Genomic DNA, 9,348 nt, shown 5'->3' on the forward strand with positions numbered 1-9,348 from the left:
GACGTTGGATGGTGTAAAATATGATAAAATAATAATTATTTATAAATTATCAAGGGTTCAGGGAGAGGGTGAGCAGGGAGGGAGGGGGAAAATGAAGAGCTGATACCAAGGGCTCAACTAGAAAGCAGGTGTTTTGAGAATGATGATGGCAACATATGTACAAATATGTTGGACACAAATGATGTATGTACGGATTGTGAAAAGAGTTGTATGAGTCCCTAATAAAATGATTTTTTTAAAATGGGCCATGCCACTTGAATTTCTACTCCTATCCCATGCTGCAGAGAGAACTCCTTTTAAAAAATACTGGGTAGGAACTGTGGTTCCTCCAGCTTGCGCCTACCCAACCTTCTGTTCCCATTCCGTACACCATTAAGGCTCAGCTGGGGAGAGCAGAAGTTCTTCGGATCTTAGGGGAAATAGTGACTGAAATTTTCAGTTCCCTAGATAAAAATTTTTTGAAGGCAATGTTTTTCACACATTCACCAGCAGGAGGAAAAAAAAAAAAAACCCTGAAAGATGCAGCTTTCCATTTGATAGTGCATCCTGAAAGTCTTCATCAGCAACCCCCAATTACTGCCAAGGAGCACCTTATCTCTTCAGAATAAGGGCAAATTCTTTCCTCTCAGCCTTATTCCAAGGTCCCAAAGCACCAGATTCACATACAAAAATATTCATTTTTGACTACAGGGAGTTTAAATGATTGTATTATATGCTTCACAATCTGTTCCTAAATCTGTTCTCATGTAGTTTGTATTTACTGATTAATAACCACAGTTAAGGGCCTTTGTATGGGGCATTAAAGGAGATAATGAGTGAATAAGCTTCATGACAATTTCTGAATTTGAGAATGTCTGATTAAGTATACTATATTTGTTTTCCAGATTAAGTTGTTGTATTAGCTGAGTCAATGGGAAAACTCCCATCTGGACTAAAACATACCACTTTTAATAAGCAGAATAATACATTGCTACAGGAAAGCTATGCAAATTCTTTAATAAGGTAAAAGGTATCTCACCTATTGACAGGTTGCCAGGGAAAACTCTGGCATATTTTACATAACAATGAAATGCTCCAAAAGATGATTCTGGATGACGCTTGGATCTTTGGCTGCAGGGAAGTTACTGAATGCCAAATATGAATAGGTCAAGTTATGGGAAAATTTGTCCTCAGACCTATCTTAGAACATCTTACCACGCAATATAAACGTCTTGTGTTATCTCATTGAACCCTTGGTTGCTCCGGGGTAGGGCCTATACAGTGAAGCAGAACTGCTTTCAAATTCATTATTCACCATTTATTAGCTGCCTAAACTTGGACAACTCCGAGTTTCAAAATTCTCACATATAAAGTGGGGACATGACAAATATTAAATATAATTGAGGCCCCCGAGAAGCTTTGTTGAAATCCTCACCCCTAGACACCTTGCAATCAAACATGCATTCACTGTATTGGAGAGAACACTACTAATCAAAGACAACACTTTCACTTCTAAGGAAACATTGTTTTTCTCTATTTATTGCTATTATGGGTTAAGTTGGGTCTACCCAAAAAACTAGATTGACGTCCTTACTCCTCTAGCAATGAATCTGACCTCGTTTGGAAATAGAGTTTTTCTTTGTGATCAGTTAAATCCTGCCACTGTGGACGGAGCCCTGTTCCTAATGCTTCCTGTGTGATGCTTTATAAAAGGGATTACACGACGTAGAGAGAGTATCACGCAAAGGAGGATGGCGGCCATATGATGGTGCAAGCATATGAAAATCTATAAACCCTAGGAAATTAAAATAATCTCCATTTTGAGTACTAGATAAATTGGGTGGGATCTGGCACAGTGTTGGTACTTGATGTATACTCATTACTCATTAATGGCTCCATTAGTCACTACCTTCTTCTATGTTCTGGTGTTTACAAAAACTCATGTGCTGTGGTAGAGAACAGGGGGTGCATGGGATTTTATTTTTTAGTATTCAGAATCCTTAAAGCAGTTCTACAAGAAGCCAACAGATAACTAATGAAGCCTGATTTCTTAGGCATTTGCCTCATATGGCTGACTGACTTGTTACCTGAATTATTCAAAGATTTTTATAATATGTTTGAATTTTTATATCTATTTCAGCTCCTAATGGTTCCTAGGCAGGCCCAGAGTCTCGGTAGGGAAAGAAAAACAGCATATTCATCTTCAGTGGTCAAAAAATAAGATTCCTTTTCTTCTTTTTTTTTCTGTTTTTTTAAAATTATTATCAAGAGCATGATTTTTATATCATGAGGATGTCTGCAATGATTAGTTTTGGGTCTGTTTTAAATTAACTGATTGGGTAGTGACAGGGAACATAGATACACCATTTATGAGAGAGGTTGCTTCATGCGATGATTTTCACAGCAATTACAAGAGCTGGTGATCGCAAAAGTGGCATGTATTCAATATCTGCATATTAAAAACTGTGAAGGTAGGAGTGAGAGTCTCATGTTGGTAATTTTTAAGCCAGAAAACAAAATCTCAATCTCTCCCACTTGTCTAACATCCTGATAATATGCCATTATTATCATGTTATACTGATCAATGTTAAAAATATTTGTATAAAGATGTTGAATCTGATTAGGATATTTCTTTAAGCTCCAGCCCTTGTGCTGAGTCCTGGACTATCCATCCATCATGGAGAAGTACTCCCTTTTTTTTGGCTCCCCTGCCCCCATACAGAAGTATTTTTTAGAGTCCCCTAAAGCAGTGGTTCTCAACCTTCTTAATGCCGTGACCCTTTAATACGGTTCCTCATGTGGTGGTGATGCCCCAACCATAAAATTATTTTCATTGCTACTTCATAACAGTAATTTTGTTACTGTTATAAATCGGATAACCCCTGTGAAAGAATTGTTCTACCCCCAAAGGGGTCACGGCCCACAAGTTGAGAACCACTGTCCTAAAGTGTTATTTATCTGTTTTTAAATACAAATATACTTATGATAACATTGGATTCAGAGAGACACCTATACATCTAAAGGTTATAATGTTAAGTTCATATTAATCAGAGGAAAAATTGTTCCTAACTTTTGTGGATAATATTTTTGAATGGTGAATTATCAAGAAAGAAGTTATTTTTCTCTCTATCCTAATTATTTTCTGTCAGAAATGTTCTCATTGTCATTGAGTCAATTCTGACTCTGTGGGACAAAATAGAACTGCCCGTGTAGGTTTCTGAGATTGTAGACCTTCACAGGAATAGACGTCTTATCTTTCTCCCATAGAGTGTCTAGCAGTTTTAAACTACTAATTTTATGGTTAGCAACCCTTCTTTTAATCCACTATGCCACCAGCGCTTTGTGTCAGAAATGTTGGGGAATGCAACCAAAAGTAAGCATCCCCCCCAAAAAATTTAATTCCGTTTTTAAATTCGAGTGCACTCTCAAGTCAAGAAGAACTGAACCTACCTCATTCCTCTCTTTCCCCCAGTTGACTGGCACCTTTGCTATATCACTTGCCACCACTGAGTCTAGTTGATTCCAACTCATAGTAACGCTGCAGGACAGGGATAAAACCACGCCTTAGGGTTTCCAAGGCCGTAATTGTTTATGAGAGGAAAAAGCTTCCTCTTTCTTCCATAGAGTGACTCATGGATTTACCAGCTGACCTTTGCCTTAGCAACCCGATGCGAATCCATTTGTTACCAGGGCTCTTCAGTTGAGTATGAATCTCTATCAGTACCTTTTTATTAGACAAAGGGTATGGGGAAAGTGTGTCCAGATTGAAAGGTATGTGTTCATTGACAATTCGAACTCATGCATAGCTTTATCTCTATCGCTCAGATGTCTTCATAGCAATTTTTTTACCTGACAATGAACCGGTCTTCCCTATAGAAATGTTAGTCTTCCTCTTTTTATTCTCTGAAGCTGGTTGGTTTCTTTGAAATCTTTTGTTTATTTAGTTTGAATTACATCTGCTTCTCAGTGATCTCATCTGTCCAGAGCTGTAGTGTTTCCAGATAGTTTTTCCTTCCCTAAAATCGTGGATTTTGAGAACCACTTTATCTCGAAGGAACGGCAGAGGAGAAATGTGTGCCAAATTAGTGGCTCATATCTTGTGGGTCTTGGACTTTGAAGGTGAGGAGTTATGGAAAGGGTTCAAAGGTATTACACTTGCTAAATACCAAACAGCTAATGTACCTCTCACATAAATTTTTAATTTCTTATTTACAAGTATATACATATAGAGAAAGCATGAGATTCTGAATAAAATACAAAATTCATTGTAGTGATTGTTGAACTTCTAATCGCTTTTGCCACTAATGTTTTATCAATCAATAGTTAATAAAACTACTATTACTCAAAGTACCTGTTACATAAAATTTTAAAAGTGAAACTGGAGCTGTCATGTATGAAATTTTGGAAGTTTCGAGTAAAAAAATGTGGCAGAACCTACAGAAGTAAGGAAGACAACTGAACAGAAACAGAAAGATTAGAGACCCATGCTGACAAAATAGGAATTACCAAGGAATACTGGCAAAAAAGAGAACGTAGAATGTTGGTTGCCTGCCACTGTAATGAATTACCCAGGACTGGCATGCGACAGAGTAGTGATGGGAGAGGAGCCAGGCCGCCCCAGAGGAAACCCAATGAGGGACTTCGTTCCGGGGTCATCACATGGCACCCTACCAGAACTGGTGGAATTTACTCACAAGGGGCTCCCACTGAAAGTCTAAGGTGGGGTGGGGGGTGGGGTGGAGAATGTGACCGCTTCACCCCGGACTATGGGAATAGCAATGAGGATCTATGGGAAACTCGCCTTTGGACACAAATGCGGCAAAGTCATGATCCCTGTTTGTCTGGCGGCTATCTGTCTGATGTTTTTGTTTGTTTGTTTTGTTTTTAACATTATTTTGTTTTTGGGTGTTGATCTATATAAGAAGTCCGGGATGGACAGTCTTATGTAGACAGCGGCTGGACCGAGGATTTCTGGGGACCCAGGTGGGGAGAAAAGGGAAAGGTGAGCAGGGAGCCAACAAGAATGGCTACAGGGAAATAGTAAGAGTTTGAAATTGTACCTCGAGGAAGGTGTAGCTTTCTTATTTATTTATTTAAAAAAAATTTTTTTTGGAAGGTGTAGCTTTTAATGGGTGTGTTTGATCAATAAATTTTAGCTGAGAGGAATTACTGATAGGTGAACTACACGCAAGCATAATACTGGAGTAAGAGGAAAAAACAAAGCTCCAAATGTGTATACACACACATATGAATATGTGTAAATTTTTATGTGTGTGCTTATATGTGTGTTTATGTGTGATAGCTTCTGCTTAAATTTTACCTCTCTCCAAGAAGTTGTTCTAATAGTGTGGCAATATCTGATACCCACCTCCCTGACATGTTCGCTAAAGACACAATGCGTACATAAGCAAATGCAGTGAAGAAACTGATGGTGCCCAGCTATCAAAAGCTTCGTGGTTGGGGTCTTAAAAGCTTGGAATTGAACAAGTGGTCATCTAGCAGGGAAGCAACAAGCCTTCATGGAAGAAGCACACCAGGTTATGTGATCATGAGGTGTCGGTGGGAAGCGGTATTCGTAGTTCAAAAACATATCCAAATTGATATGAAGGAGACTAGATATAATGGAGATCCAAAGTCCACAAGCAATACAATTCTTAGAAGGGCCTCACTGAATAGAGGATCAATCCAGGGTGCAGTGTAGTACAGATGAACCACATAACTATCCTCTAGTTCTTTAAGATTTCCTCCCCTTACTATGATAGTCCGTTTTTAATATACCTCATTGATCATGTTAGGATTATGTTATGTTCCTTTGTACATTTAAGATCACTTGGTACCTGGTAGTTACGATAGAAGACCTTTCAGAGACACTGTGAGGAGTAAGGGCTCCCTGAGGTACCGGAAGTGGAGGAGATGTGGAGGAACGGTGAGGAGAGGGGAATTGATAGCATTGATGATTGTATAGCCCTGCCCTCTTGGATTGAACAACACACCTGTATGGGAAGGGAAGGAGTATATTGGAATGAGTAAGATATGTCAATAAAATGTAATTTAAAAAAATTACCCCAGTACTTAGTGACTTTAAGAAAGATAATTTCTTTTAAATTTTTGGGTTAGTGGAGTTAGCAAGACTCTTTCCCTCGTATCACATTGACTGGGCTCGAATTACCAAGATGGCACCCTCACATAGCTGACTCTGGACTGCAGGGCCTCTCTCTGTATATTTGGTCTTTCCAATAAAGTAACTAGATTTTTTTACAGGTATCTTGTGATTTAGACCTAGAACTGACACCAAATGACTTTCTCTTGATTCTAATGGCCAAAGCAAGTCACATGCCAGCCCAGTTCATGATAGGAGAGAACTATAAAAACCCAAATCTTTTGCCATCAAGTTGATTCCCACTCGTAGAGATTCTAGAAGGTAGAGTGTAACTGTCCCATGATATTTCTAAGACTGTAATATTTTCAAAAGCAGGCTGTGACATTTGTCTTCCAGGAATAACTGGTATATTCAAACAGCCAACCTTTTGGTTCTAGTTGAACTTTTAACCCATGTGCTACCACAGCTCTTGAAGAAAATTGCACAAAGGTATAAATTGTTATAAAATAAGGTTTATTGGGAGCTGTCTTTGTAGACTAGTTACTATACCCATGTATGGTCATATCACAAGAACAATGTTATAGGTAAGTGTGTTGCCCCTATCACCATGGACACTCACAAGTGCTACTGCTAATCTCTTAACTATATTCTTATACTAGAACACGTTTTCCAACAGCCAGTGCTTTTGCCTCCCATTGTTTCTTAAGGAGCATCTGATTGGCTGAGAGACTGCACATGACAGTGCTCCAGCTATCATGGATCTGGGAGAGATTTACCCCCATTCAATGAGTTCTGTTGTGGAAGGAAGAGTATACCTTTTTAAAAACTCAAGTGATCCGTTTACTGGCTTGCCTAAAATTGTCCTGGATTATACTGACTAGCATAGTTCTTGATAATGATTTCTTTAACTCTTAAACATTTTCCAATGTGGATAATGAATCAAAACGCACAAAATGTAGGATTCCAAAAACTAGTACAAAGAACTACTACCAGGGTTCTTTGGTCATATGGTAAAAGCATTACTTCTGAGTTTATTGTAACTAATAGCAACCCTGTATTGCACCAAGTAAAATTGCACCAGAGGATTTCTATGGCTGAGCATCTTTATAGAGTGGTCTGTGGGTTCAAACCATCAAGTTTCAGTTTTGAGCCAAATGTTTTTATCTACTATGCCACCAGGGCTCCTGGGTCAGATGATAAAGCAACAATGACAACAACAAAGACCATTGTTATCGTGTTGATTTATGATTTGTAATGACTCTATATAGGATGTCTGAGACTGGATCTTTACAGGAGCAGACAGCCTCATCTTTTGCCAGCTGGGTGGCTTGTGGGTTTGAACTTGCTATTAGAAGCCTAATGTTAAATTCCAAATGGCAAACCCAAACTCAGGGCCATTGAGTTGACTCTGACTCATAGGACAGAGTAGAACTGTCCCATTGATTTTCTATAGATATAAATTTCTATGGACATAGAAAGACTCATCTTCAACCCGAGAATAAGCAAGGTTAGCAGTTCAACTGATTATAAAAGTGAGAGACATTTAATAAAGTGGGGAGGTAGGGAACACTAGTTATGTTGAAAAATCAGGCAGAGAATTCTGTAGTATGCGGACTTGGCCGAGTACATAGAAGATGAAACCGATTGAGAGAGAGCACACTGACCCATGCCCTATCTCTCCTTTCACTTGTAAAGCATGTTTGAGCTAGGATGACCGCAAGGTGGGAAAATTAATGGGAGCTAAGAAAAAGAGAACCCATGGGTCAGAATCCTAAAATGGGTTAGAGAATTATCTCAACATTTTGTAAACACCCTTTATATTTAATCATGAAGTCCAAACCCTGATCTAAGCCTACCTTCAATTAGGTGCATACTCTTAGCACTTGTTTTTCGCAGTTCATAAATGTAGGTAGGGGTTTAGATCAAATCAGTCATCCTAACATCAGATCTTCAAGTTCCAGGAGACTTTCAAGGTTGAATTACTGGAGAGAGGTTTAGACAGAATCCAGGTCATTATCCATAATTTTATTCATAATTTCCTTAAAATGTCATTATTTCCTTGTGGACATGATATGAAACAAATGGGATGATAATTTGCATGGGGGAAGTATAGGATAAACACAAATAGGAGGCTCAAACAATAAAGTTTCCTTGTTGGAGAAGCAATGTCGCACATACTGTGCAGAAACATGGATCCCTCAGATGACAGCCCTGTGTTCTTTAACAAACCACAGTGCCCTCTTCTTAACAGAACATTTCAGCCCCAGGGCACTCTAAGGACGCCATATAGGAATCTACATGGATTTTCAACTTTGAAGCCATTGCAAACGAATTGTTGAGGTGCTTTAAATAAATCTTATTATGGCTGGTATACGGCTCTGAGCCTTTCTGTCCTGCCTATGGTTGTGATAGATGGTTTTACATGTATAATTAAAGTTATTCCAGAAAGGATCATGAATCAGGCACCAGTTTTTTTCTTTTTTTACATTTTATTAGGGGCTCATACAACTCTTATCACAATCCACACATATACATACATCAATTGTATAAAGCACATCCGTACATTCTTTGCCCTAATCACTCTCAAAGCATTTGCTCTCCACTTAAGCCCTCTGCATCAGGTCCTCTTATTTTTCCCTCCCTCCCCGCACACCCCTCCCTCTTGAGCCCTTGATAATCAACAGATTGTTATTTTGTCATATCTTGCCCTATCTGGAGTCTCCCTTCCCCCCTTCTCTGCCGTCCATCTCCCAGGGAGGAGGTCACATGTGGATCCTTTTAATCAGTTCCCCCTTTCCAACCCACTCACCCTCCACCCTCCCAGCCTCGCCCCTCACATCCCTGGTCCTGAAGGTATCATCCACTCTGGATTCCCTGTGCCTCCAGCTCCCATATGCACCAGCGTACAATCTCTGCCCTATCCAGTCCTGCAAGGTAGAATTCAGATCATGGTAGTTGGGGGGAGGAAGCATCCAGGATCTGGGGGAAAGCTGTGTTCTTCATCGGTACTACATCGCACCCTGACTGACACGTCTCCTCTCCTAAACCCCTCTGTGAGGGGATCTCCAGTGGTCGACACTTGGGCCTCGGGTCTCCACTCTGCACTTCCCCTTCATTCACTACGGTATATATATATATATACACACACACACATACATATTCTTTTTTTTGTTGCATGATGCCTTATACCTGGTCCCTTTGGCACCTCGTGATCGCACCAGCTGGTGTGCTTCTTCCATGTGGGCTTTATTGCTTCTGAGCTAGATGGC

The sequence above is a fragment of the Tenrec ecaudatus genome, chromosome 5 (assembly GCF_050624435.1).
Source record: "Tenrec ecaudatus isolate mTenEca1 chromosome 5, mTenEca1.hap1, whole genome shotgun sequence".
Classification (NCBI taxonomy): domain Eukaryota; kingdom Metazoa; phylum Chordata; class Mammalia; order Afrosoricida; family Tenrecidae; genus Tenrec; species Tenrec ecaudatus.